Raw genomic sequence first — 27,954 nt, 5'->3', positions numbered from 1 at the left:
TTCCTTTTCCTCATCTTCATCCTCTTCTACTTTTTCCTCTTTTTCTTTCTTATTCTTCCTCTTCTTCCTCTTCCTCTTCTTTCTCCCTTTCCTCTTCTTTCTCTTTTTCTTTTTCCTCTTCTTCCTCCCTACTTCTCTCTATTCTTGCTCTTCTTCCTCTTCCTCTTCTTTCTTTTCCTCTTTTTTCTCCCTTACCTCTTCTTTCTCTTCCTCTTCTTTCTCCCTTTCCTCTTCTGTCTCTTTTTCTTCTCCTTCCTCTTCTACTTCTCTTTATTCTTGCTCTTCTTCCTCTTCCTCATCCTCTTCATCTATTTCTTCCTCTTCTCCTCTTTGTCTTATTTTTTCTCTTCCTCTTCTTCTCTCTCCTCTTCTTCTCCATCTTCCTCATCCTCTTTTTCTTCTTCTACTGCTTCCTTTTCTTCTTTCTTCTTTTTCCTCTTCCTCTTTATCTTCCTCATCCTCATTCTCTTCCTCTTCTTCTACTTCTTCTCTTCTTTTTTCTTTTATTCTTCCTCTTCCCTTTCCTCTTCTTCTTCCTTGTCCTCTTCTTCCTCTTTTTTATTTCTATTCTTCCTCTTTTTCTTCTCCTTATTCCTCTACTTCTTCTCCTTCCTCCTCTACTTCCTCTTCCTCTTCTTATTCTTTCTCTCCTTCCTCTGCCTCTTCTTACTCTTCCTTTTTATCCTCTTCCTCTTCTTTTTCTTCTTCTTCCCCTTCCTCTCCTCCTTCTTCCTCTTCCTCTTTCATTTCCTCTTACTCTTCCTCTACTTCCTCTTCTCCCTCTTCCTTTTTTCTCTTCTTCCTCCTCTTCCTCTTCTTCCTTTTGCTCTCAAACCTCTTCCTCTTCTTCCTGTTCCTTGTACTCTTTCTCTTCTTTTCTTTTTTCTTCTTCCTCTTCTTCTCCCTCTTCTTCTTCTGCTTCTTCCTCTTCCTCTTCTTCCTCTTCCTCCTTCTCTCCAAACTCTTCTTCCTCTTCCTCTTCTTCCTTTACTCCCTCTTCCTATTCTTTCTTTTCATCGTCTTTTTCCTATTCTGCTGCTTACTCTTTTTTCTCTACGTTCTCTTTCTCTTTCTGTCCTACTTCTACTTCCTCTTTATCATCCTTGTTTTCTTCATTCATTCTTTCTTATTCTTCTTCCTCTTCTTCCTCTTCATTTTTTTCATTGTATTCTTCCTTGTCCTATTTCTTCCTCTTCCTCCTCTTCCTCTCTGATCTCTTCTTCCTCATTCTTTTTCTTCTTCCTCTTCTTCTAACTTTTCCCCTTCCTCTTCTTCCCCTTCTTCTCATTCTTCCTCTTCTTTTCCTTCTTCCTCTTCTTCTTTTTTCTCTGCTTTCTCTTCTTCCTCTTTGTCTTCCTCTTCTTCCTCTACTCTTGCTTCCTCTTCCTCCTTCTCTTCATCTTTTTTGCTTCTTCTTCCTCTTCTATCTACTTCTCCTACTTCCTCTTCTTCTTCTACCTCTACTAACTGTTCTTTGTCTTTTTCCTATTCTTTCTTTTCTTCTTCCTCTTCCTTTTCTTCCCCTTCTTCCTCTTCATGTTCCTCTTCTTTCTCTTCTTCTTCCTCCTTTTCTCATTCCTCTATTTCCTCTTCTTCCTCTCCCTCTTCCTTGTGCTTGTCCTCATTCTCTTCTTCTACTTCTTCCTCTTCTTCTTTTTCTTCTTCTTCCTCATTTCTTGATTTTCTTCTTTCTTCTTCTTCCTCTTCTTCTCTTTTTCCTTCTCTTCTTCTTCCCCTTTTCCTCTTCTTTCACTTCTTTCTTTTTCCTCTTTTCCTCTTCTTTCACTTCTTTTTCTTTTTCCTTCTCCTTTTCTTCCTTTCCCTCTTCCTCTTCTTCATATTCTTCTTCCTCTTCATTTTCTTCCCCTTCTTCTTCTTCCTATTTTTCCTTTTTTTTCCTCTTTCTCCTTTTCTTCTTCTTCTTCAAAAGGTTTCTGTTAGTAATTAGGCAGCCTGATTATGCATTGTTGAGTAACCTATACTGTCATCATGTGCCCCCACCCAGGTAGACTCAGGAGCTATAAATAGCTATTAATAGCTGTGCAGGATCCTCTTATTTCTCTGTCCTGAGCTCTGTATTGAGCTATCTTGCTCTCTTGCTCTCATCCTCTCTTCCTTTTCTCTGTTGGAGTGCCCTCTCCCCTCTGCCATCTTCTATCTATCTATCTATCTATCTATCTATCTATCCCTATATTTTCCTCTCTCCATCTCCATCCAATAAACCTTTTTTATATAATATATATATAATGATGTTGTGTGCATCATCATTTCAGTTTCTCTAGCATATTAGCCCTGGTTGTCCTGGATCTCTCTTTGTAGACAGGCTGCAAGTGCTGGGATTTGAGACTCCTGGGCTGCTAGCAATTGCTCTTGAGGGTTTTCCTGCCTTCAAGGTCTTTAACTGGCAGAGACAATAAACCAGATCAAGATGCTCTTAGGCTGAATCAATACTAGGTGAGCTTTAAACTTGAGAGTCCATATCTTGATGCTGAAACTGTATTTTGTTTGGTTTTCTGAGTAAGCTCCTTGAAAATTTTCTGGCAGCTGGCAGCACAGTGCAGGACATTTGTGGCTTGGGTGCCTGGAACAGACTAGTCCACGCTGAGCGCTGATTGGCTTACTCTCTCACCTTTCTAACCACTCTGCTGGCCATCACCTCCCCTCCAGCCTTTTACCTCCTCATAGAGTCCACCTCCCAAAGAGCAAAACTTCCAGCTGCTTCAGATGTCTTAGGAATTTGTTCAGTGTTTTAAAAATATTTCTTTATTTATTATGTATACAATGTTCTGTCTCATGTACACCTGCAAGAAGACAGGCTATGGCTATGATGGCTATGAACCACCACGTGGTTGCTAGGATTTGAACTCAGGACCTTTGAAAGAGCAGACAACACTCTTAACCTGTAAACCATCCCTCCAGCCCTTGTTCAGCATCTTCTGGATGTGTAGCAGAGGACGGTGCCTATGTCCTGATGAAATGAGTGTTTCCTAGCCAGGCTCTGTGGTACACAGTTCAAATCTAGGCACTCTGGGTAGTTGGATCCACACATGGGCTGGGGATGGAAACTGGGGCCTCTGATCCCTGAGAGTCTTGCTTCAAGTGGCCTCACCCTGTCTGACCACCCACTGCAGGGTTGCAGTGGCCCCAGCAGTCTGCAGCCTCTGGGGCTGTTATCCCAATGTGCTGTGTACCCTGCGGGATGATTTAGTCTCCCTGGTCATTGTGAGGGCTGCTGTGCCCTTGGCATGGATCCTCCTCCTGGAGGCTCAGGGGTTCCTGCTCACCAGGTGATCTCTAGTTCACCTAGTTCTTCCCTGTAAATGAGGAAAAATTCCACTATTGCAAAGCACGGGCATCACCTGCTTCTCTCATGGTTATCTTTGTCTGTTTTCACCAGTTGAAAGATGTTTTCTACAAACATGTGAATAGACAAAGAAAGAAAGAAAGAAAGAAAGAAAGAAAGAAAGAAAGAAAGAAAGAAAGGGAAAAAGAGAGAAGTCCAAGTTGTCTGTCCTGTGGGCAAGTCGAGCAGGGTCTATCTGAAAGAAGGGGTGGGAGTGAAAGGGGAAGAGACATGAACAAGGAAGTCAAGACAGGGTTCTGAGCAAGACTCGTTTTTTAGGCACTCAAGCAGCTTTTTTATTTTTGTGTGTGTTCCTAAATTTTATTTATGAATTAATACAACACATTCCAGACCAATGTGTCCTAATCCTCCTCCTCCTCCTCCTCCTCCTCCTCCTCCTCCTCCTCCTCCTCCTCCTCCTCCTCCTCCTCCTCCTCCTCCTCCTCCTCATCCTGGTTAATCTGGAAGTAAGGCAATTCATAACTCTCTTTGCTGTTGGCGACAACACGCAACCAGTCTCGAAGATTTTTTTCTTCTTCAAATATTTTTTGGTGAGATATTTCAAATCCCTTTTGGAGAAAGGCACCTCAGAGGTGACAGTGATCTCACTCTTGCTCCGTTCGATGCTCACAACCCTCCGCCAAGATTCCCAGCTTTCCCATTCACCTGATTCTCTCCTGGAGGAACTGCTCAAAATTGGCAGCGTCCATGATTCCATCTTCTACAGGATGGGTGCAGTCAAGGGTGAACTTCAAAACCTGCTTCTTTTTTTGCCCCCCTTCGCCACAAGCTTTTTCACTGGCGCCATGGCGGTAGAGGAGGCGGAAAGGGAGGGGGCGCACTACGCAGGCGCGAAAAGCCCGCAGCGCACAGCCTCAAGCAGCTTTTTTAAAGCAAAAAAACACAAGCAACTTTCTCACGATAACAGCTCATCTGCTTCACTTGGCAAAGCATCTGAGGATTCACTCAAGGTTACACAAAGTTTGCTCTCTGGTTTAAAGGTTGCATGGAGTTTGTTACCTAGTTCTCAGGAGAAGAGCACTCTGCTGGAGAAGCTGCCAAGGTCAGTTTCTGAGAAACTGAACTTCAGGTTAGACCCATATCTGCCAAGGCCAGGAGGCAAAATTCCATTACCAGACCCCTTCAACCAAAGATTTGGGAACTGTGGGGATGTTGACTCTCACCTGTGTGGGTTAACAGGCTCACCAGGAAAGCGGGTAGAGGTAGGAGGGGAGGTGATAGTGAAACAGGCCCAGCAAGGGACAAGGTGCCTAGGCAGCAGGGAAAACAGAAACTGACCTTCAGAAAACCTAGCAGGAGTTTCAAGGATGGAAGAAATAACTGTGTCATGTCAGTGTTCAATGAGATTGTGATGGTCAGTGTTGATCTCCAAAGTGACAGAATCCAGACTCTATTAGGAGAGTGCACGCAGGCTCACCCCAGGGAAGTTTAAGATGAAGTTGCTTCCTGGCAAGCCTGGGAGGCATCTTCTTGATGGCGATGAGTCTGGAAGACCCTTTTTGCCATTTAGTAACTATGGGCAGCTGTCCCGTGCAGCATAGAGGGGAGAGTGTTAGCCAAGCCTGGCCTCTGGAGCTTTCTGCTTCCTGGTGGACGAAGGGTGGGTGAGCTGCTGCTGCTGCTTCCTGACTCCCTGGCCAACCCAGGAGCTGTGAGCCAGCTACACACTTTCTCTCTGGTGCTGCTTTTGTCAGAGTATCCTGTCAGACAAGATACTTTCTTGTCATGGAGAAAGAAACTGAGACAGACACATGCGGAACAGTTGATTTTAGAAAGTTACAAACTGACACTCACTGGGGTTGTGAACTCCCTGCAAATGTCAAAAGGTAAAAGGAAAACTAAGGGAGTTTAGGAGATGACTCAGGCCAGGGAAATATTGCTGTAGGTCATTAATGGAACTCCAGCTCCCAAGCCAATTAAAGGACTCCATATCAGACTGGAGCCTAGCAGAGCTGTCCTCTGAGAGGCTGCACCCAGCAGTGGTTCCAAACAGATGCTGAGCCTCACACCCATACATTGGGCAAAGCACAGGGAGTCTTGGGGAATAGTGGTGGGTGTGAGGGAGGAAGGACAGAAGAACCTGAAGGGGACAGGAGCTCCACAAGAAGACCAACAAAGCCACCTAGCCAGAGCTCAGAGAGTCCTAGGGAGACTAAAGCACCAACCACGGACCATGCATAGACTGGATCTAGACCCCCTACACAGATGTAGCCAATGGGCAGCTCAGGCTTAATGTGGGTGCTCTAGCAAGGAAGAGCAGGGACTGTCTGTTACATGGACTCTGTTGCCTCCTTTCTGATCACTTCCCCCTGGAGGCGCTGCCTCTACAGACCCCAGGGGAAGAGGATGCGCTCATTCCTGATGCAACTTAGTGAGCTGGGGAGGGGGCTCCCCTTCTCTGAGGAACAACAAAGGGGGGAAGGGTGGGACCAGGAGGAGAGAAAGGAGGGAGTTGTAAAGTGAATAAATAAATTAATTAATTTGCAAAACCTATGCTGTGTCTGATTGGGGAAAACTGAGGCGTGTGAGTGCCGGGGAAGCAGGCATGGCTCAGAGACACTGAATAGCCCCCACAGAGGCTCCCACAGACTTCTGAGGAGAGGGTGAGGGTGGAGGTAAGTGAGGACAGTTGTTAGTTACATGAGATAACAAAGAAAGGGAGTGCTGGCAAGGATGTGGGGGAAAGAAACATACATGAAGAAGGGCAGGTTTTCACGAGGAAACTACAGGAAGTGGATAGCAGAGCTGCAGAATGCCGCCTGGGTCATGGGGTAGAGAGCACCCATACAAAGTCCCCTGACACTGAGACTCCAGAAATGCGGGGAGGAAAGAGGGACTGGGCATCCTAGCTCACTCTTGTCTCTGTCAGGGCTCCTTTCTAAGACTTCCTATGACAAACTGCCTGAGGATTCTTCAAGATAGGCCCATTCCCCTCCACACACCCCCTTCACCACCATTATACACTCTGCCCTCCACATGCTCCAGTTCTCTCCCTCTTTTCCCCCCAGATGTGACAGAAAAGCTACTCAGCAGAGCCAGAGAGACGCGGCTCCCAACCCTCCTGTGGTGACCACTATGGCCGCAGTCTTCCAAAGCCTGGGATTGGAGGAGAACCAAAGGAGTCTCAGCCTGGAGGGAGAAGTGTCCCAGGGGCAGAAAGAAGAAGCCGGTGTAGGGAAGCATTCCCTGCCTCACAGAGAGGGGAGCTCTGAGAAAAGCCTCAGGCCTGCGTGGGGAAGGAGGCAGCAGCGTCAGCTCTACTAGAGGGGCCCCTCAATCAAGATTGCACGGAGGCCATGAGGACTTTAGAAAATACGCTCCAATTGACAGTCAAGGAGAGGTGCTTCAAGCGGACAAGCAGGGACAAGGTGCCCTGAGCAGCTGGCCTTGAGAGGCGCTGCAAAGCCTCTGCCAGGACTAAAGGTGGACCGCCCACTTTGTTCAGTGTGCCCATGCTGCCTTGTGTAACGGGAGCAAGGGTCCTGGAGTGAGGTTAGCCTCTAAGACTGAAAGAAAGAAAGGCTGAGGTATGAGAGCTGACCGTGCGATCAGAGAGGGTTACAGAAAAGAAATGTCGACCTCTGCTAGCAAAAATTCATCATGGGAAAAGGTTTTCCACTCCCAGGTCCCAACTCAGGCCTTCCATGCCACCCTGAACCCCTCAATAGTGAGCAACCAGCCACATGGGGGGGTTTGGCCTGTCCCCTCCCCAAACTGTCTTCTCCTGGCTCTCTCACCTGGTACAGACCCCAGATCTGCTTACCAGGAAGAAGACATTCTGCTCCATGGCGAACAGGAGATCCTTCTATTCAGGGACCTGGTGCCCTGCAGATCAGCCGCCTGTGCTGGGCTGAGGGAAGTGAGGGGTCTGTAACTGTGAGTCAGTGGCTAATGTCAGGCCTTATTATGATGGAGGGATGGATCGAATGGGCTAGGCAAACCCATTTTCCTGTCAAAAAGCAGAACGTGTGCTCTCTGCCCCAGTACCCAAAGGAACCGCTTCCTATGAACCAAGAGAGCTTTTTCCTCTCCTCTGCTAGGAAGAACTCACTTCCTCCTTTGGTTTGTGATTTTTCCCCAGAGGTTCAAGAGATTATCTTGCACACTGAGTTGAGCTAGGCGTTGCTAGTGTTGGGACTTCTGGGGCTGGGTTGGCCAGGCGTGCCACAGTTCACCAGGGCATGCCAATCTGGGAGGCAGGAGGGACCCTGACCTCTCCAGGGCCCAGGGTGTGTCAATCTGTGAGGACTGGAAGGAGAGAGCCCGTGTGTGTGTGTGTGTGTGTGTGTGTGTGTGTGTGTGTGTCTGTGTCTCACTGTGACTGCTGTGTTTTTCCTCAGTTGAGCAGACACGGTAGAGGAGTCACCCTTCTGCACTGTGGCAGTCTGTCTTGTAGAAGAGACCCCGGGATCAGGGAGATGCCCCCGCCCCTGACAGCCCTCCTCCTGTCCTGTCCACGCTTCCCTCTGCGGCACCACCACTCCTGAACTGATTCCTGTTTATCAGAGTTGTTTTTGTTTTTTAACAAAACTAAGAATGAAATGACTGTGTCTGTGTTGTCTGTAACTGCTGTTTAGCCTCACCCAGGGTCCGTTACTCTGAGGGCTGCCAGCCCTATTGTGGGGCAGGTCAACGTGAGGAGGGCCCAAACCCAAGAGGCTGTGGCTCCCCAGCCGCCTTCTCTTCCGGCTTCATTCCCACCCTAAAGTGTCTGTGGAAGGTGGGGGTGGGGCAGTGTGCCAGGAAAGGTGAGGACAGCTAGGTCCATGTCCTGCTGTGTCATCTCCTTCCCTGGCTTCCTGTTCCAGGCCTTTCTCATCGGGAGGTGTCTAGGCCAACATCGGTCCAGTTCACACAAGGAACCTCAGGAAATGTGGCGCTCCATGCACCTGGGACATGGGTGCGCAGGGGTGATGGTGAGAATTTCAGATGCTGTGACTCACCTTTGTAGAGCAGCTGAGTGCCCAACATCCCGCTGAAGCACCCCGTTATCCTGCCACAGCCTCGTGAGCAGCCTGCTCCTCACTATCTGTGTTTCCTGGAGATTTCTATTTTTTATTATTATTTTTATTAGTTACATTTTGTTAACTCTGTATCCCAGCTGTATCCCACTCCCTCATTCCCTCCCAATCCCACCCTCCCTCCCTCATCTCCTCCCTGCCCCTTTCCAAGTCCACGGATTGGGGAGGACCTCCTCCCCTTTCATCTGACCCTGTTTTATCAGGTATCTTCAGGACTGGCTGCAAAGTCCTCCTCTGTGGCCTAGCAGGACTGCTCCTCCCTTGGAGGGTGGGGAGGTCAAAGAGCCGCCATTGAGTTCCTTGTAGAAATAGACCTTGTTCCCCTTTCTATGGGAAACCAACTGGTTACTGAGCTACCATGGGCTACATCTGAGAAGAGCTTCTAGGTTATATCCATACATGTACACTTTTAAAATTTTATTTTTATTTCATGTACAATGCTGTTTGACTACATGTATGTCTATATCAGATTCCGTTCTTCATCTGAGAAATGACAGCTGTGCTCCAGATAGGACAGTAATATTTGTCTAGCTTCTTTGTCTTTGACTTCCCCTCTGCTCAGGACTGTTTCTCCATTTCCAAGGGTAGGATCTGGCCGGGCTCTTCTCTTCCTAGGAGGCTGCGGTGTCACTGGTACTGCCACCATCTCCATTTCCAGGCCTTTTCTGCCTGTTCTTTTCTCTTTTGTTTTCACTTCAACATTTTTCTGTTGCAGACCAGAGTCTTCTTTCCTGGAGCAGCTCACTCCTCTTGCTCTCTGCACTCTGATCCTGATTGGCCTTTTGGAGTTCTCGCTGCTTCTGCAAACTGGTGTGCACCTGTCTGAGTACTCTGCTTTCTGGAACCCACCCATCCCGACTAGAGGTCAGGAGGGGTGCTGTGCTGAGGGAGCTCTTCAGGAAGAGGAAAAGGGCTGCACTACCCTCACGGGTCTTCAAAGGTTTTTCAGAGCCACCGGGCCTCACGGCACTTTTTTTTTTATTCCAACCACAGTAATGGATAAAGGATTTCACTTGTTTGTCCTTTATGGCAACCTGTACACACTTTGCTTCCTTAAGAAGAGGCCCGGGAAAGCACAGCACTCACTCTCCCTCCTGGAATTTCGGCTTCATGTCCTGCTTGGGGCCATTTATAAGTGTTGCCTCCTCTGGGGCATTTTCTTGACAGCTGATTCATAGGTAGCAGAGGCAGCCCTGAGTGAGCGAGTTCCTGAGTGAAAGTGTATTTTGACTTGGGCATGGCCGGTTTAGGACGCCAAGAACAAGGGGCCCCTGGTACATTGGCAAAGCCATTATTCATATAGGCCTGGCTCATGAAGGGTGGCAAAGCTTTCCTTGGGAGTCCAAGTGTGAGAGGTTATGAAGTATTGATCAATGTGTGCAAAGATTATCACCTGTGGCCTCCTGTTCCAGCCCGAGACTGCTCACCTATAGAGACCCTGTACCCAGAATAGGTAATCCCTTCCCCCATGTACACTTTTAAAATTTTATTTTTATTTCATGTACAATGCTGTTTGACTACATGTATGTCTATATCAGGTTCTGTTCTTCATCTGAGAACTGACAGCTGTGCTCCAGATAGGACAGTAATATTTGTCTAGCTTCTTTGTCTTTGCCCAACTAGCTAAGCTTTAGTTATCTGGATAAACTGAGTCATACAAAAACTATTATATTCTCTAATGGTACACTGTAAAAAATACCAGTCTGTTTTTAAAAGTTTTTTTTTTCTTTTGAGACAGGGTTCCTCTGTGTAGCCTTGGCTGTCCTAGACTCACTGCCTAGACCAGGCTGGCCTCGAACTCCCAGTGATCCTCCTGCCTCTGCCTCCCAGAGTGCTGGGACTACAGGTGTGTGCCACCACACCCAGCTCAAGATACCAGTTTCCTATGGACTAAAGTTTACTGCCTTGATCGTTTCTTTTGTTGCTAAAGGGTCTTTAACTCGGATTTTTAAAGCTAAAACTTAACATGGATAAAGCTATAAAACCCTAATCTTATGAAAGCTACTGACTTATTGTAAACTGTTGAAGACAAATAAGACATGCTGGTTAATAGGCACCATATAAATGGTCAAATGCTTTCATGTGTGCAAAGCTCTCCCTGCTGTCACGCTAAGTCCTGATGTAATTAATTACAGAAATCAGCTTATTTAGCCTCCTGTATATTTTCTAAAACAAGTAACTAGAAACAAGCAAAGCTTGTTTAGTTTAAATACACTTACCAGATAAAGGTCCTCAAAACCTTTCCAGATCTGTTGACTATGGCATTTAAAATGTTTAACGGAAAAGGCTTACGATGACAAAGACCCCCAGGTTCTAGCAGTGACCCCAAGGTCACACAGCTGATGATGTGGTGGAAGAACTCCACTTGGAGCTTGCTGGGAATGTGGCACAGTCAGCCACTGGATGAAAAACTCCCCTTTCCCTTGCCCGTCGCCAGGACCCTGTCCAAACTGTGGACAAGCAGGACACTGGGGAGTTGACTGTCCTGCGTTGCTGAGACAGAGCAGGCCGGTCCCCCAAGTCCTAGCCCACAGGAAAGTCTGTTAGACCCTCTGAGCCTGGCAGAGAAGACTGACGCTGCCCTGGGCCCTCTGCTCCCAAGGACATCGAGATTACCACAGAGGAACCCGGGAGATTGTCCGGGTAGCTGCTGAGTCTCCGTCATTTTTAGCAGGTTCCGGAGCTGCTTGGTCTGCAGGTGGACAGAGCCTGGTCTCTGTGGGGTCTGTGAGGGGCTCGCAGGCCAGCGCCTCTACTTAAGGACAGCTTCTCTCTGTGTCCCCAACTGCTTGTTGTTGCCACTGTATGCCCGGAAGAGGCTTTTCTTCTGGAAGACTCCAGGGTCGACTTCTGAAGAGAAGAGACAGAGGAAGGGTGGAGAATGATGATGAGTTTGGCCTGTGTTTCTATCCTGGTGTCCAGACAGCTTCTGGGGGAGAACGCAGAGACACCATGACACCCAGCGCTCTGTCCCCAGTTTCACTTCTGCTCCTAACCTGTGTCAGGTCCTTCTGCCCGGACACTGATGACGCGCAGGCGCTCCTCTCCCCCATTGGGTGTCGACATCCTGGGGAGCCAATCAGCGTCGCCGCGGGCAGCGGTTATAAAGTCCACGCAGCCCGCGGGGCTCAGAAGTCCGGGATCCAGATGGGGGCGATGGCGCCGCGCACGCTGCTCCTGCTGCTGGCGGCCGCCCTGGCCCCGACCCAGACCCGCGCGGGTGAGTGCGGGGTCGGAGGGAAACGGGCTCTGCGGGGAGGGCGGGGCGGCCCCGGGGAAGCCGCGTGTCCGCGACCCCCGGACCCTCTGCCATCCCCACGCGCGTCCCGAGCCCCGCGCCGCTCCCCTCCCGGCCCGCGCACCCGCCGGGGTCCCGGGAGGAGGTCGGGGTCTCACCGCGCGCCGCCCCCAGGCTCACACTCGCTGCGGTATTTCCACACCGTCGTGTCCCGGCCCGGCCTCGGGGAGCCCCGGTACATGGAAGTCGGCTACGTGGACGACACGGAGTTCGTGCGCTTCGACAGCGACGCGGAGACGCCGAGATACGAGCCGCGCGCGGCGTGGATGGAGCGGGAGGGGCCGGAGTACTGGGAGACGCAGACGCGGATCGCCAAGAGCAACCAGCAGATTTACCGAGCGAGCCTGAGGACCGCGCTCGGCTACTACAACCAGAGCGAGGGCGGTGAGTGACCCCGGGTCACAGGTCACGACCCCTGCACGTCCCGACACGGGGCCGGAGACTCGGGTCCCAAGTCCGAGGTTCGGGAGGAGACGCGGGACCCGGGACCGGTTTCCCTTTCGGTTCCCCGGAGTCCGCGGGTGGGCGGGGCCGCGGGTGGTCACGTGGGGAAGGTGGGCGGGGCTGACCGCGGGGTCCCGCAGGCTCTCACACCATCCAGCATATGTACGGCTGTCACGTGGGACCGGACGGGCGCCTCCTCCGCGGGTACCATCAGGTCGCCTAAAACGGCAAAGATTACATCGCCCTGAACGAGGACTTGAGGTCGTGGACGGCGGCGGACACGGCGGCGCTGATCACCAAGCGCAAGTGGGAAGAGGCTGGTGAAGCAGAGAGATACAGGGCTTACCTGGAGGGCACGTGCGTGGAGTGGCTCCGCAGATACCTGGAGCACGGGAAGGACACGCTGCTGCGCACAGGTGCAGGCCGCGGGCATCTCCTCCTCTCCCTCGGGCTGGGCTCAGTCCTGAGGAAGGAGAACCCTCCGCTGGGTCACGCCCCTGTCTCTGAGGGAACCGGGGTCCCTGGGTCTCCTGATCCCCCATCGCGGTGACTGCACTGACTCCAGGGCTCACCCTCTCCCTGACAGTTCCAAGTCTGTCTCCAGGGCAGGAGAGAGGGTCCCCACATGACAACAGGGGCCCCTTCAGCCTGCAGCCCGCTGTCAGCCATGGCCTCTCCCAGGCCGGGGTCTCTGCCCACACCCACTGTTTGTGGGAACTGACTCCTGTCCTGCTGAGTGTGTCAGCCTTACACTTCAGGACCGGAAGTCTGCTTTACCTGGTGGGAGACATGGACTCCCCTACCCTAGGCCGGCTCCCCCAGTTTCTAGTTCTTTCCAAACAGTACCTTCTCCCAGATGCCTGTGTGTGAGGGGGAGGGGTTGAGTCCCTTCCACACCCCAATTCTATGTGTTCCTAGAATGGTCACAGGAGCATTTACAGGTTGAAAAACGGTAAATAGTAGAATTCCTTTTTTTTTTTTCCTTTTCCGTCCTGTGTGTCTTTTTGCTTTTTGGGTGTTTGTCTGTTGAAGGTATTTTGCTGTTAGTTTTCCCTGCCCACTTGGTGATACTTTTTTTCCATCCTTGTGTTGTCATTTGTATCGGTCTCCACAGGTGTAGGGGAGGGAACTGATAAACTGGATAATTAGACAAGTTAACTCAGTCTCAGCTCTCAGAAGCCTTTGTCCTTTAAGGTAACACTGTTTCCTGCCAGAATTCACCTCCACCTCTTCCTGCTCCTCCTCTGCCCCAACAAGCTACATTGCTCCCCTAGGGAATCAGGGATTGACCTTTCTCAGAGACAGGGTCTTCTGCAGTGGAGGACTGGAGTGACAGGGAAGGTCCCCTCACCCTGTGAGCCTTTGTGCTCCAGTGAGTGTTGCACTGGGGTCCACAGCACACTTCAGGGATCCTGTGTGACACACCTTGTATCTTGTCCCCCAGAGGCAGGGGCTGGGAGCCATTTTCTCTAGCTGAGGGTCAGAGCTTGACCACATTTCTGCTACACACTTTGTGATGGCTGCTCACAAGTGACAGTTAATGCTGGTCAGCAAGATGACCACAGGCTGTGCCTCAATGGTGGCAGCACTAGTTGGTGGCACCCTTCCTGTAGCCCTGCCCCTAATTCCTTACTGTGATATGAAGTTAAACAGATATTGTGTTAATCATTTTCTGCTCCTTCTTCCATTCTTTTACTACCTGTCTTATGCTCTAGAAATTCACAAAAAAAAAAAAAAAAAAAAAAAGAAAGAAATTCTCATAAGGAAGACCCTGTTGACTTGCTGGCTCATGTGGATTGTCTCTTAGCTTCTGAGTCCCCTCAGAAAATGTGCAGTTCTGTGCTGAGGGGACCAGCTCTGCCTGCAGGTGGCTAGTGTGATGACAGTCAAAGTATTCAAACACATAGTTCAGAGTTACCACTGGTATACCTTTGTCTTTGCAGATTTCACATTACCTTGTTAATTGTGGGAAAAAAATTATTTCATGAATGAGTGCTTTATCTGCAGGTACACCTTCATGACAGAAGAGGGCACCAGATCCCAGGGTAGATAATTGTGAGCCACTCTGTATTTGCTGGGAATTGAACTCAGGACCTCTGGAAGAGCAGACAGAGCTCTTAACCTCTGAGCCACCTCTCCAGCCCCTTAATTGCGAAAAATGTTTAAATCTTATGCACAGATCCCCCAAAGGCATATGTGACCCACCACCCCAGACCTCAAGGGGATGTCACCCTGAGGTGCTGGGCCCTGGGCTTCTACCCTGCTGACATCTCCCTGATCTGGCAGTTGGATGGGGAGGACCTGACCCAGGACATGGAGCTGGTGGAGACCAGGCCTTCAGGGGATGGAACCTTCCAGAAGTGGGCAGCTGTGGTGGTGCCTCCTGGGAAGGAGCAGCATTACACGTGCCATGTGCAGCATGAGGGTCTGCCTGAGCCCCTCACCCTGAGATGGGGTAAGGAGGCTGTGGGTACAGAGCTGGGGTCAGGAGAGCTGGAGCCTCATATAGACCCTGAGCAGGTCAGGGCTGAGAGCTGGGGTCATGATCCTCACCTTCTCTTCCTGCCCTTCTCTTCCCAGAGCCTCCTCAGCCCACTGTCCCCATCATGGCAGTCATTGCTGTTCTGGAGCTGTGGTGGCTGTTGTGAGGAAGAGGAAGAGAAACATAGGTGTGAGAGGGCAGGGTCTGGGTTTTCTCTCAGCACTTTTAGAAGTGTGCTCTGCTCACTAATGGGAACACATCCACACCCTCATTGCTACTGTCTCTAACTGGGTCTGCTGTCAGTTCTGGAAACTCCCTAGGGCTGGTGTCTTCCCTGGTCTCTCACGGCCTTTCTTCTCACAGGTGGAAAAGGAGGGAACTATGCTCCAGCTCCAGGTAAGTGTGGGGGCAGGATTGTCCCTGAGGCCTTTGGGGGTGAAGCTAGAGATGATGGGATTTCAGCCAGACCATAATAGCCCCTGTAGGAAAATCTTTGTGCTGTATTTGTACCTTGTAATGAAATCTTTCTTTCCTCCTTTTTTTTCTCTCCTTCTTTCTTTTTTCCTGTCTCTCTCAGGTTGTAAAGGTGACGCTCTGGGGTCTCACTTGGGGAGGGGCAAAGGGAACATGACTGAGATTCAGAGACTTTTGGGATCTCTTGATTGAGGGGTGGCTTGCTGGATGTTGTCTTCATAGTAACTGTTCAGGTCTCTCATTTTCTAGCATGAAGACAGCTGCCTGAGTGGACAGTGACAGACATTGTGTTCAGGTACCTCCTGTGACATCCAGAGCCTCAGTTCTCTTTAGTCAATGACTTCTTTTTTTTTTTAATTTATTTTTATTTTATGTGCATTGGTATTTAGCCAGCATGTGTGTCTGTGTGGGGTGTCAGGTCTTGGAGTTACAGACAGTTGTGAGCTGCCATGTGGGTGCTGGGAATTGAACTCAGGTCCTCTGGAAGAGCAGTCAGTGCTCTTAACCACTGAGCCATCTCTGCAGCCCCAGTCAATGACTTCTTAAGTGCCCTGTGATTCTATGGGCTCAGTGTGAAGAATTGGGGAGCCCAGCCCACCCCTGCACACCACCACCCTCTCCCTGCACTGCCCTGTGTTCCCTTCCACAGCCAACCTTCCTGGTCCAGACAGGCAGGAGGGGACATCTCCATCCTGTCAGCTCCCTGCTGCCCTGAGCTAAAGCTCCTCATTTCCCCACTGAAAATGAGAATCTGAATGTGACCTTGATTGTTCATGTCCTTGATCTGACAGGTTGATTGGCAGGAAAGAAAAGAATTGAGAATATTAGAGTTTTATAGAGGAAAAACATGGCAGATGGAGAAACTTCAGCAATCTGTGTCATTGTGCTGTTGTACCTGGTGGGACAGGATGAGGCTGTGGGAGCTGAGTGTGAACAGGGCTGTGTCCAGGTGGAGCTCAGTCCATTGTCATCTGTGACCTGGTCACTCCTCAGCTCTGTCACCTCCTGGCTCTGTTCCCTTCATCCCTGTGAACCACGTGTTGAGATCTGTGATCACAGGACACAGGGATGGCCAGAGCCTTGTTCTGTCCCAGGATTATGGGCCCCAGGGCTATGGTCCTGGCTGGGGCTCTTCATGTTGTCTTCCGTGTTTATTTCTTGTGTGTTAGTTTGTATGGAGGACTAGGCCTGTCCTTGTTCCTGTGAATGGTGTCCTTTGCGATGCCCAAGTGTGACAACAGAAGGAGGAGTTTTTCCTGTTCTTGTCCCCACCAGACAGTACAAGGTCCCTGCTCTCAGGAGACTGTGGGCCAAGGAGATGAACTTCTGCCCTGGGCTCGTGCCTCCTTGGAGGTTCTCTCCATCTTTCCTATCTCTCAGCATCTAACCCCGATTGTAGGATGCACAGAGAGGAGGGATCCACAGGGTCTCGCTCAGCTCAGTTCAGGTTCTATTAGATCTGTGTTCTGCCTGAGGACCGCTCTCCCTCCCTGGCTCTGGGAATCCAGGTGTTATAGTGCTCATTTTAAAATTTACTATATTTGGGGTATTTAAGCCTCTCCCTCCTTTCCACCAATGTACCCAACCCTAGGTAGGAGAGAGAAGATTAGTAGGGAGAGGGGTCTCCATGGTGCAGGATGGACCACAAGCACGTCGTCAAGACAATTCAGCCCTGAGGACAGACAGCCACAGGAGAAACAGCCCTCATGGGACTAATTTGCAAGTGACATTGGGCACACAGCTGGGAAATAGCAAAGTAGCAGAGACAGTTAATATCTGCCCAGCTATGGTGCTTTAAAGCTTGTTAAATGAATCTTAAAAGGTCTCTGTTTCATTTATAGACAGGATAAACAGGAGAGATACACCCAGTTCCCTTTAAATTTATTTCTGTACAACATGGAAATTCCGCTAAGAAAACTTTAACACACTGAAGCAAGTGGCTGAGAAAGACACTAGGGAATGGGAAGACCTGCCATGCTCACTCACAGACTGAGAGGATTAACATTAGGAATGGCGGGGCCACCAAAAGCAATCTGCATATCTAAAGCAACTGATCAGAATTGCAGTGCTGTTTTGCACCCTTACCTGGGAAAAATTACAATCCATAAGCAGCAGAAAGACCCTAGACAGTAGAGCAATCCTGAGCACTGGGGTTGTGCTGGAGCGTGGGGGCGCACAGCTTTAGTCCTAGCAGTGAGGAGACAGAAGCAGGTGGATCTCTGTGAGTCCTAGGTCAGTCTGGTCTTCACAGTGAGTTCCAGGCCAGCCAGGACTACACAGTGAGACCCTGTTCCAAAACAGCAACAACAAGAACATTGCTGGAAGGATCATCGTATCTCATTTCAAGTCCTACTTCACAGGCACAGCCATACAACCAGAATGGCACCCACACACAAGGTTTATGTGTGTGAGTGTTCTGCCTGTGTGCATCCATGTGCACAACGTGTGCTAGTGCCCTAGGAGATGCAAAGATGGCCTCAGAGCCTCTGGAGTTGTGGGTGGTTGTGAGCCACCACCTATGGCCTGGGATTAGAACCCAGGTCCTCTGCAAGAGCTGAAAGCACTGTTCACCTCTAAACCAGTGGTTCCCAACCTGTGGGTCACACAGTGGAGGTCCTGCACCTCAGATGTTTAAGTTAAAATTCATAACAGCAGCAAAATTGCAGTTATGAAATAGCAACATAATTATTGTGTAATTGTGGGTCAACATGATATGATAAACTGTATTAACAGGTCGCAGCATTAGGAAGGCTGAGGACCACAGCTCTAAACAACATTTCCACTCCCCTGACATCCAGTTTATGCAAAAGAGCCAAGGCTAGATATTGGAGGAAAGAAAACATCTTCAACAAATGGTGCTGATGTTATGCTGTCTCAGAATGAAGAATGAAACTGGGTTTTATCTCTCACTCTGCACACAAGCCAGCCCCAAATGTGTAAACACTCCAGTGCAAGACCCCAAACTCAGCCTGGCTGTGGTTTAAGCCTCTAAGCCCAGGACGAGGGAGACAGAGACAGGTGAATCTCCAGACCAGCCAGGACTACACAGAGAAAGCCTGTCTTTAAAATGAGAAACAGTGCTTGCTTCGGCAGCACCTATACTAAAATTGGAACGATACAGAGAAGATTAGCATGGCCTCTGTGCAAGGATGACATGCAAATTCGTGAAGCGTTTCATATTTTTCTAAAAAAAAAATGAGAAAAAAACCAAAACTATCAGGATGCTAGAAGGAAAACTAGAAAAAAACACTTTAAAGTAAAGGCAGAGATAGGGGGATCTCTATGAGTCTGAGTCCAGCCTGGTGTCCATTGTATAGCAAGCAGCAGGCTATGGATAGTAAGTGAGATGCTGTCTCAAAAAGGCTATTTCCAAAACCAGAGGTTACTAAAAATGGTGCCCACTTCCAGGGCTGAGCCATCTCCCTGTGAGCTGTCAGGCAGAGAGGCCCCAACAACAACACAGGAAACTGCCAGTGTTCTTGGCTGTCCACAAGAACCAGACAGCATGACCATGGCTGAGGACACCACATACTCTAACTACAGGACGCTGAGAAACCAAGCTGGAAGTGGGCTGGACCTGTGTCCCTGCTGAGTTCATAGGGCTAACAGGTGCTGTGGGAACCAGGGGAGAAGCTTCATCAGCAGTCTCCCTCCGCTGTGGTCCCGTGTGTGTGTGTGTGTGTGTGTGTGTGTGATGAAGTACCCCCAGGACCATGTCCTTCAAGACCCAGGACACTGCAGCAGACAGGACAGAAGGAGGGGTGGAGGTCGGTGAAACTGTCTCTGGGTACGCTATGGCCACTGCAGCATGGAACTCAGGAGACCAGCTTCAGACTGGCCTGCCAAGATGCCAGATGAGGAGGAAAGGCTCCCTTTCTGAGGACGGCTAGTCAGACAGTAGTGGTTGTAGCCACTGGAAAGGAGCTTGCACTCCTATGAGCACCCCCCAATTAAACATGCCGGACCACAACACAAAGCAAGAAAGGCATGGAGGCGATATCCTTGTAGAAGAAGAAGAAGTTGTGTTTCTACAAGGCTGTTAGAGAGGTCAGTGGTCATGGACAGTGCTGGCTGCTCTTCCACAGGACCAGGGTCAGTTCCCAGCTCCCACATGGAGGCCCACAGCCATCTTTAACTCCAGTTCTGAGGGATCCAATGCCCTCTGAGGGCCCCATACACCTACACACACATGCAAGCAAAATGCACACTCACACATACATAAAACAAATGAACCAAATATCCTAGCCAGGGTGTGGCGGGGCACACCTTTAATCCCAGTGCTGGGGAGGCAGAGGCAGGCAGATTTCTGTGAGTTTGAGACCAGCCTGGTCTACAGAACAAGTTCCAGGCCATCCAGGATATGAGCCAAGAGCTCAGTGCTTGGCCATCTCATCACCGTGAACACTGCGTTTCTAGCAAGCGCTGTTGATGCCCCTGCTAGCTGTCCTGAGGCCATGCTGTAAGAGTCTCTGTCCCAAGCCAGCCTGGCTGGGTCCTCAAGTCAGAAAGCAGAGAGAGAGAGGGAGAGGAGAGGGCATAGGAGCAGGCCACACCCTGTCCATCCTGATCCCCAGCACTGACAGACACTTGGGGAGGGAGCAGGCGTGGAGTCAGAGTTGAACCAGAGGCAGAGACTCCACACTGCACAGGCCCCGCAGTGCGCAGGCGCTGTACCGGGCTAGCGGGCCTTCTGGTTGACCCTGTACTGTGGCTGCTCTCAGGGCTACGATGTGAGGAGAGGGGCTCTGGGCCTCCTCTCACCCTCAGACCTAGTGGCAAGGTTTGAGGGCTATGAGCAAACTGCAGGGTTGACACAGGGTGACACAGTGACTCTGAAAATTTGGCAACTGGCTTCAGGTGTGCTGACCTTTGGTGTGCTGGAGCCGAGGGGGCACGAGAGGGCGCGCTGAGCCCGCAGAACCCGCACTCCTGCCCCAGCCACCCAGAACCCTTCCAGGTGGGGCTCTCCTGAAGGCTGGTCACATGGTCCTTTGCTAAACTGAGTTTATGTATCACGACAAGCATCTTGGGCTTTATTTTTTAATTTATTCTATCACTTTATGGGTACGGATGTTTGGCCTTCTATGTATCTGTGTCCCTGGGAAGCCAGAATGGGATCCTGGAACTGGAGTGAACCGGCTTCCTGGTGCTGAGACTCAAACCAAAGTCCCCTGGGAGAGCAGCAAGTGCTCTCAACCACTGAGCATCTCTCCGGCCCTGTGCTTTCCTTTATTTCTCTGGGGAAGGGGTTCTGAAAAAGGATCTCCCCTGTACCCCAGGCTGGCCCAGTGCACCATGTGGTCCAGGCTAGTCTCAGACAAAAGGTGATCCTCCCACCTCAGCGTCTCGAGTGCTGAGATTGTTGGTGTGAATCTCTGAGTTCAGCTTTATGGTGCCTTTTAACCCACATGTAAAGAAAGGTGGGGAAATTAGGAAAACCCTATCAAAATGGTAGGAGGCATCTTCCCTTGAGGGATGCTAATATTCCAGGACAGTTTCTCTCATTCTGGTTCTTTTGTATTACAGATTTATTTATTTATTAGTTTTTGTGCATTGGTGTTGTGCTTGCATGTATGCCTGTGAGGGTGCCTGGAGCCCTAGAACTGGAGTTGCAGACAGTTGGGAGCTCCTTGTGGGTGCTGGGAACTGAATCCAGGTCCTCAGGAAGAGCAGCCAGTGCTCTTAACCCCTGGGCCATCTCTCCAGGCCTCTGGTCGCTTTTATTAATGATTAAAACTCAGGCTGGGTGAGATAGACCTTTAAATCTCCGTACTTGGGGGGCAGAGGCAGGTGGATCCCTAAGAGATCTAGCCTGGTCTACAAGGGGAGTTCCAGGAGAGCCAGAGCTACACAGTCAGGCCTTGTCTCAAACCCAAACACAAAATGGGTGTGTGTGTGTGTGTGTGTGTGTGTGCTTTCATGTGTGTGTGTGCATGTGTATGTCCAGTGCTGGGACACAGACATTTTCCCAGCACGAAGCTCAGCTTTTTAATGTTGTTTTATTAACAATAATGAAGGAAGAAAAACATTGATTTGGGCATAGTTTTTGTGCTTTGTTTTGTGTTTGTGTGTCTTGGTGCTAAGGATCTGTCCCAAATCAATCTTAGCCTGTCCCAAGCCACATCCCAGGTTAAATTTTCACTTTTGTTGTTGTTCTGTTTGCTTTGTCTTTTTTTTTTTTTGCTTTTAAAAATGGACAACTCAAAGGGCTGAAAGTCTCTCTCTCTCTCTCTGTCTCTCTCTCTCTCTCTCTCTCTCAAAGGGCTGAAAGTCTCTCTCTCTCTCTCTGTCTCTCTCTCTCTCTCTCTCTCACACACACACACACTCGCACACAATTTTATTTTGGCCTCAATTTCATGGTCCTCCTGCCTGTTTTTACAGTGCTGGGCTTTCAGACATGGACCACCACAGCTGGCTTCCATCACTGTCCTTCAATTCTGTTCCTTTTTTCATTGTGGAACTACTTCCCAATAACACGTGACTGGGCAAAGCAAATACAGGGAGAGTGGGGCAGCCATTGTGAGGCGGGGGACAATGACAACCTGGTGCTGCTGAGCCCGAGTGACCTTGAGCAGAATGACTTCCAGAGGAATGTGGCCTGAAGCCAGAACAGAACAAAGTGAGGGGGAAGAAAGGTGCCTGAGGAGACAGGGTGGAGGAAGCTGCCGGGCATTCCTCTTTATCTCTGGGACCTAGACAAGGGGGTTCCTGTCGACTTAGCTCCTTCGGCCTCAGAGAACTCTCCTGAAGCAGGTTTTAAAAGCTGAAAACTCCTCCAGCACTTCTAGACCTTTTGGAAAACTACTGTACTGTGGCCCAGTTTCTAACTTCCCAGGAATGTCCAGAGGGCTGGCCCTCACCTCAGGACTTGGGCCACTGTTTCTGATAGTGTGCGATGAAAACACTCAGTAGGTTTTCAGGGTTGACACTAGGCTGAGCAAGGCATCCTTCTCCTCACTCCAGAGGCAGCCAGGAAGAAAAGACAAGGGAGAAGGACCAGCCAGGCAGCTGCCATGACCCAGGCAGCTCACAGTACCCCCAGCTCAGGCACTATCAGGAGTGTGGCTGGAGGGATGGGGGTGTTGATGGAGGCAATGGTTTGGCACACAGAGACCGGGAGGAGGGAGGTTAAGGGCAGCCTGAGCATGAGGGGGTGGGGAGCTGCGATGGGGTCATAGGCATGAAACCACCAATCTGAAGCAGGTGAAATACAATGCTCAGTGCCAGGCGGCCATCACTGGGCCAGACCCTGCATCAAAGAAAGGGACAAAAAAGATGAGAAGCGAAGCCCAAGAACTAAGAAGAGCCTGGCTGAGCTGGTACCCTGCCCGGCCCTCCCCTCCTCTAGAGCAGGACACAGCTCAGTGTCTAGGGTGTACTCTCTTTGTGAGGTGCCTGTGGGGACACACAAAGGATCACAAAGGATTCTGGGATCTTCCAAAGGGATCTGGTTTCTAATATCCCTTTTTGTTTTTATTTTTTTATGGTGGAAAAGTAATATATTTAGAATTAACCAGCTGGACTCAGTTTAGATGACCCGGATCATGTTGGCAACATCCAGAGCATCATAATCAGGAGCCAACGGAACATAGGCCTTCTGCTCTCCATCAGGCCTTGACCGTGTTGACTTTGGCCACATCCGTGTCATAGCTTGCTCACGGCCTGCTTGATCTGGTGCTTGTTGGCCCTGACATCCCCATGAACACAGTGTCTTGCTGTCCTCTATCTTCTTCATGGCTGACTCAGTGGTCGAGGGGAATTGGATGATGGCACAGTGGTCAAGCTTGTTTCTCCTGGGTGCGTGCTCTCCAGGGTATTTAGGCGGCCTGTGGAGCCGCAGGGTCTTGGGCCACCGGAAGGTGGGTGACTGTGAAGTGGGGTCTTCTTTTTGGGGCTGTGGACGCCTTTCAGCACCAACTTCTTAGCTTTCAAGGCCTCTGCTTTGGCTTCGGCTTTGGGAGCGGCAGGTGCTTCCTTCTTTGATTTCTGCGCCAACTTGGTGAAAGCCCCCCTTTCCTTCTTTACGACAGTGATACAACACCTAAAATGTAACATTTTTTTTTTCGGTGGGATTATTTTCTCTGTCTATTTTTGATGCAGGGGATTGAACCCCTGACCTTCCACACTCCAGGCTTTGTTCCAATTTGTCTTAGAACTACCTCCAAAGCCCTAGAGGGGTGAGGGGCTGGAGAGATAGGTCCACAGCTGACAGCACTCTTGCCAAGGACCTAAGTGCAGTTCCCAGTGACCGCTGGGCAGCACATAGCTGCCAGGAACCTCAGCTCCAGGGGATCCGCTGCCCTCTTCCGGCCTCCTCAGGCACCTGTAGGTGTGCGGTACCAACACAGGTACATACACACACACACACACACACACACACACACATATAAAATAAATACATTTTAAAAATGTTTTTCAATTCTCCACATTATAGACACAAATGTAGGCAGATCTCTGTGTGTGAGACCAGCATGGTGCATATCGCCAGCCAGTTCCAGGGCCACATAGTGAGAGACTGTCTCAACACCAACAACAAATGTCCTCCTGACCAAATTCTCTCATCTTCTGAGGAACCGGCAAGACCTTTTCAGAAAGTGGAAAACTCCTGGAGTGCATCTGCTCCTCAGCATTGCCAGGACACTTGCTCTGAGCAGGGAACTCTGAGCCCCGCCCCCGCCCCCATCTGAGCAGATGAGCTTCACATTGACCATCTGGGCTACCATCCAGGGTGTGGCTAGGGAAGCTAAGGTTGATCTGGTCACCTGCCTGAGGTGGAGATAAGGCGCTTCAGCCTGTCTCCCAGGCCTCTTTAGCAGCTCAGATGGCCGGCCGAATGCCTGTGGCTGACAAAAATGCAGCCCTCCTGGAAGCAAGGAGGCAATAAAGGAGCCCATGGCCCCTGAAACTGCTTCTACCAAGTGTGACCTCACACCATGCAGAAAAATACCCTGGAGAGGGGGCCGGAGAGATGGCTCAGTGGTTAAAGGCACTGTCTGCTCTTCCAAAGGTCCTGGGTTCCACTCCCAGCACCCACATGGCAGCTCACAACTGTCTATAACTCTACTTCCAAGGGAGCTGACACCTTTACACCTTCACAAAAAATTAAGTAAAAAATTAAGTAAATACTATGAGTCATTCTGAACCAGCAACCCACCAAGATACTCTATCCTTCCTCTTTTTTTCTTTAAGATGTATTTATTCATTTCTAATAATTTATTTGATTTTATTTTATGTACATTGGCATGAGGGTGTCAGACCACCTAGAACTGCTCAGGGACAGCTGTGAGCTGCCATGTGGCTGCTGGGACTTGAACCCAGGTCTCTGGAAGCGCAGACAGTGCTCCTAACCACTGAGCCATCTCCCCGGCCCTATTTGCTTATTTATTCATTGGTTTTGAGACAGGGTTCCTGTTAGGACCAACTCATTAATTGGACCTAACAACAGATTTTATATGAAAGAGGGTTTTTAGATGGAGATGAAGAGAGAGGGAGAGCAAGAGGGAGAGAGATGATGGGTGGGAAAAGAGAGAAGGGCACCCTGACAGAGAAAGGGGAGAGGGCGAGAAGCCAAGAGGGCAAGCAAGGCTGAGAGAGAGCGAGAGAGAGATGATGGGTGGGAAAAGAGAGAGGGGTGCCCTGACAGAGAAAGGGGAGAGGGCGAGAAGCCAAGAGGGCAAGCGAGGCTGAGAGAGAGCAAGAGCAAACAAGAGGGGGACAATGTGGCCAGCCTTTAAGGAGCAACCACAGCTTCCAGATGCTGTGCTGCTGGGTCCCGAAGGCCTCCACCAGGTCAGCAGAGATAGATGCTCTAGACGCCTGGCACTCAGGCTGACCCTCAGCCCTGGGCAGAAGCTAAGCCAGGGACCGCTGGACACAGGGGTGTAGTGTTCACTGTCTCTACTTTCTCCAGTTCTGCAGAGTCCCAACCAGGCTGCAGCAGAGCCAGCCTCACAGCAGACGCCTGAGCTCTGGGGGACCTAAGGCCAGTGAACCACAGCTGGAAACAGTGGTCCCCATCACCAGGCACTAATGAGTTCCGGCTCAGTTGTGCTCAGCTGTGCAGACCATTTGCCCAGCTGGGGAGCAATCCCCTCCCGTGTTCTCTGACCTTTATAGGGCACTGTGAGCCTTCCTAAGCCCACAGAGTGAGGCGGTAAGACGGGGTCTCTCAGAGGCTGGCTGCCCAACCCTCCGACTTATTTGATTTTGTGGGTTTGTTTGTTTGAGGGGGCTCTTGCTGTAGGCCTGGCTGGCCTAGAGCCCACGATGTAGAGCAGGCTGGTCCAGTCTTTGCTGAGACCCTCCTGCCTCTGCCTTCTGAGGGCTGCAGTCACTGTGAGTTCCAGCACACCTGGCGCATTGCTTTGTGCTTTGAGCAGCTTCTGGGTGTGTCACCACACTGTCCCAGGCTGGAGATCCTCCTGTTTGTTTGTTTATCTATCTATGTATTTATTTATTGAGGGTGGGTTGAGGCAGGGTTTCTCTGTATAGCCCAGGCTCTTCCGGAACTGGCTCTGTAGACCAGACTGGCCTAGAGCTCACAAATATTCTCCTGCCTGCCTCTGCCTCCCTAGTGCTGAGATTAAAGCTTGTGCCACTGCTGCCCAGCTGCGGTGTTTTTTAAATTTATTTTATGTGAACAGTGTTTTACTCCTGTGTCTGTACCAGGTGCCCACAGCCGGAAGACAGCGCTGGACCCCCTGGACCTGTAGTTATGGATGTTTATGTAGGAGCCGGGAACCAGGAACCAAAACCCTGGTCCACTGCAAGAGCGGCCAGGGCCATCTCTCCAACCTTCAATAAATATTCATTTTATTTTGTTGCATTGGCGTTCAGACTGATGCATGTCTGTGCGAGGCACCCAGGACTATTACACAGAGAAACCCTGTCTGGAAAAACAAATCAAAAGCGTCCCATGGAGATGACCACTTAACATGAGCTGAGCAAGGGTGACAGTGGGCATGACAAAGGGATGGAAAGCTCCCACCCTAGACAAAGGACTACAGGCAAGTAAGGAATGCTGGGAGCAGGAGAACTAGCCTTCCCCAGGGAAGAGCACATGAAATGGTAAACCGATACCAAATGGTCAGCCCTGAAAACATGCCTGTAAGTAACATTCCACAGCTGTGTACACACATACACATCCATGTATACATATATACTTATACATACTTAACAGCAGCTACTGCGGAAAATGAGGCCCTGAATTTGAAAGAGAGCGGGGAGGATTTGGAAAGAGCAAGGAAAGCAGGAAATGAGGTGGGGATTTCATTCCTGCTTTACCCTAGTGAGTCTGCAGAGGTGCCAAAGGCCTGCAGGGGGATACTGGAGAGGGAAGAATGAAGCCAAGACCCCCCTCTTCCTTCACTTAGGTTTTCCCCTCTTTAGTCATCGCCTCCAGCCTTCCCTGTAGGGAAAAATCCAACGCAGCCTTTTCAGAGTCAGGAGAAGCTTTCTTCCTGGAGCCCTGGCCCTGCCCCAGCAGTCACAAAGACAGGGTCCTAGGCAAAGGGTATTTCTAGCCTGTGGAAGTGTGTTTCTAACCAGCAAACAACCCTGGGGCTGCTAAGCGTCTAGGTCAGGCTACCCCCAGCCATGGTCTTCCCAGTGGCAGCTGTCCTCACAGTGTGTTTCACATCTATTTGGGCACAGCATCTGGCCTTGCACATCAGCCTGGCCTTGAGAGGAGATCCTGCCTCAGCTTCCCCAGTACTGCCATGACAGGTGTGCCACCACATCTGGCTTGCATCTTTTCTTCTCCTTTTCTTACCCCTCACGTTCTTTTAGACAGGCTCTCACTAGCGCAGGCTAGCCTGGAACACCCAGGGCTCTGCCTGCCTCTGTCTCCTAGCCTTACAGATGGGAGGCAACACACTCAGCGTAAATCATCATCATCTTCTTCTTCTTCGTTTTTGAGACAGCGTTTCTCTGTTTTAGCACCGGCTGTCCTGGAACTCACTCTGTAGACCAGGCTGGCCTTGAACTCACAGAGAGACGCCTGCCTCTGCCTCGCCCTCCATCCCCAATGCTGGGACTAGAAGTGTGCACCACCACTGCCCGGCTTAAATTCTGATCTGTATGGTTTCTGATGTTGTTTTCTGAGCAGTGCTGGGGATGGACTCTGGGGCCATGCGTGTGTTTGGCGTGAGTTCTGCCACGGAGCCTCACTCCCACCTGGGCTGTCTCTTCTAACCTTGTGTGGTAGCAGTGGTGGAGGGGGGGGATGGAAAGCACCCTGTGTGGCCTGCTGCATCCTCGGCTCATTCTCCAGTGAGCAATGCCCAGCCCAGCTACACCACCCCTCCCCCACCCCACCAGGACATCTCAGTGGGAGTTTAAGGGAACCAGCTGTTAAAAAAAAAAGAGGTTCTGCTTTCTGAGTTAGGACTCAGGGAGTGAGAGGAGGGCTGGGCGTGGCGATGTATGACTTAGCCACTCAGAGGCAGAGGCAGGCGGCTCTCTGGGTTTGAGAGCAGCCTGGTCTGAAGGAGGCCTGCTGGGAAGCGGGAGGGAGCCCCTGGCAGCCAGGACAGAGGGTGGAGCACAGCGTGGGGCCTTTTCCTGGCTCCTGTGTGACAGAGAGGATGAGCAGGTGTCTATCAGTGAGACGGGAATTCCAGGCCTTTGGAGGGAGAAGAGCCACTGCCTGGCTTCTTTGTAACAGAGTCAGGCCCTCTTGCCCAGGCTGCTCTCCTGAGCCAGCAGGAAACCAGAGGACCAGGGTAAACCTGCCTGCAATCATAACTGCCAGGACGCACTTCTCAGCTCTGTGGAGTCTTTCAGATCGCTGCGGAACTACCAAGAGGGGCAGATCCTCTCTGGAACCCCCTGACAGCTGGGTCACTGAAAGGGGGGCTGGAGATGCAGAGGA

General features: G+C 50.5%; 1 long non-coding RNA gene, 1 other non-coding gene and 2 pseudogenes across 2 annotated transcripts; 2 read left to right on the top strand and 2 right to left on the bottom strand.

The window, feature by feature from the left end:
- Window positions 1-3,774: 3,774 nt before the first annotated feature.
- LOC132648283 (large ribosomal subunit protein eL22-like) lies at window positions 3,775-4,174 on the bottom strand (annotated as a pseudogene).
- A 4,613-nt stretch (window positions 4,175-8,787) lies between these two features.
- On the bottom strand, window positions 8,788-11,905 carry LOC132648284 (uncharacterized). Its single transcript, XR_009586650.1, has 2 exons — window positions 11,782-11,905; window positions 8,788-11,235 (listed from the first exon to the last, which is right to left on the bottom strand). It is a non-coding gene; the product is annotated as an uncharacterized LOC132648284 (long non-coding RNA).
- On the top strand, window positions 11,455-25,908 carry LOC110542889 (H-2 class I histocompatibility antigen, Q10 alpha chain-like; annotated as a pseudogene).
- LOC132648425 (U6 spliceosomal RNA) lies at window positions 18,161-18,267 on the top strand. Its single transcript, XR_009586827.1, has one exon. It is a non-coding gene; the product is annotated as a U6 spliceosomal RNA (small nuclear RNA).
- Window positions 25,909-27,954: the final 2,046 nt, after the last annotated feature.

This window comes from Meriones unguiculatus, chromosome 16 (assembly GCF_030254825.1).
Source record: "Meriones unguiculatus strain TT.TT164.6M chromosome 16, Bangor_MerUng_6.1, whole genome shotgun sequence".
In the NCBI taxonomy this organism is placed as follows: domain Eukaryota; kingdom Metazoa; phylum Chordata; class Mammalia; order Rodentia; family Muridae; genus Meriones; species Meriones unguiculatus.
The sequence above is the reverse complement of the archived record's forward strand: the minus strand, read 5'-3'. Positions and strand labels throughout refer to the sequence as shown.